The 1201-nt window shown below is 41.8% G+C and overlaps 1 non-coding gene across 1 annotated transcript; it reads left to right on the top strand.

Moving 5' to 3' along the window:
• Positions 1-895: 895 nt before the first annotated feature.
• On the top strand, positions 896-968 carry TRNAK-UUU. Its single transcript has one exon. It is a non-coding gene; the product is annotated as a tRNA-Lys (tRNA).
• The last annotated feature ends 233 nt before the right edge of the window (positions 969-1201 follow it).

Here is a 1201-nt window from a genome sequence, read left to right as displayed (position 1 = left end):
GAATAAACTTCCCTGCCCTAGTTCCAAGTCTAGGCCTTAACAGGCATCATGAGTTTCTGTCTGATCCTCTGGGAGCTTCTGACCTCAGCTGTGAGCAGAACCTGCCCAAGGTGACTGCTGTCTCTGGAGCTTGGGCGTGGGAATGAGACATGTGGGGCAGACCTGAACTTGACCCATGGCTGGGAACAGAGCAGCTGCTTTGAGACCTGCAGATCTGTCAGCAAGAAATAAATACTCACGTTTGTTTACCACTGAATTTTGGGGTGGTTTTATGCAGTATTACTGCAGCAAACACAGGTTGATACAAACTATGGAATGAGGGCAAGCAATTTTGTTTTAAGTAAGCAGGAGTGAAGTTTAAAAAATTAATTTCTCTCACATTTTATTAATCATATGGTTACACTTAGCTGCAAGGGAGGCTGAAAGACACAGTCTGTAGTTGAGCGATCCTATGCCCGGTTTAAAAGAGGAGCTGTGGACATAAAAACATGCTCATTAGTCAGTAGAGGAATTCAAATTAAAACCATAGTGAGATGCTACTAAACTCCCACTAGAATGGCTAAAAATAAAAGAGTTGATCATACCACGTGTTGATGAAGATGTAGAGCAACTGGAATTCTCAGACACCACTTGCGGGAATGTAAAATGACAACCACTTAGAAAAATGGCTTGGCAGTATCGTAGAAGGCTAAACATACACCTACCCTATGACCCAGACAATCCACTTCTATATATTTACCCAAGAGAATGAAAACATATGTCTGTACAAAGACTTGTGTGGATGTAACAACTTTATTTTTAATTGCCCCAAACCTGAATTGGAAACAATTCAACTTTCTCCATCAAGAAGTGAATGGATAAACAGAATGTGGTCCATCCATATGAAGGAGGGAATTCCCTGGTGGTCCAGTGGTTAGGACTCTGCGCTTTTACTGCTGAGGCCCCTGGTTCAATCCCTGGTCAGGGAACTAAGATCCCACAAGGCTCATGGTGCAACCAAAAAGCAAAAAAACACATGATGAACTACTACTCGGCAATAAAAAGGAATGAACTGTTGGTACACGCAGCAACAGGGATGAATCTCAAAATAATTACCATGAGCAAAAGAAGCCAGACAAAAGAGTACCTCCTGTGTGATTCCACTTATGTAAAACTTTAGAAAATGCCATCTAATCTTTAGGAACAGAAAGATCATTGGCTG

Source organism: Monodon monoceros, unplaced genomic scaffold (assembly GCF_005190385.1).
Source record: "Monodon monoceros isolate NGI ecotype Baffin Bay Population unplaced genomic scaffold, NGI_Narwhal_1 Super_Scaffold_7, whole genome shotgun sequence".
Lineage (NCBI taxonomy): Eukaryota > Metazoa > Chordata > Mammalia > Artiodactyla > Monodontidae > Monodon > Monodon monoceros.
The sequence above is the reverse complement of the archived record's forward strand: the minus strand, read 5'-3'. Positions and strand labels throughout refer to the sequence as shown.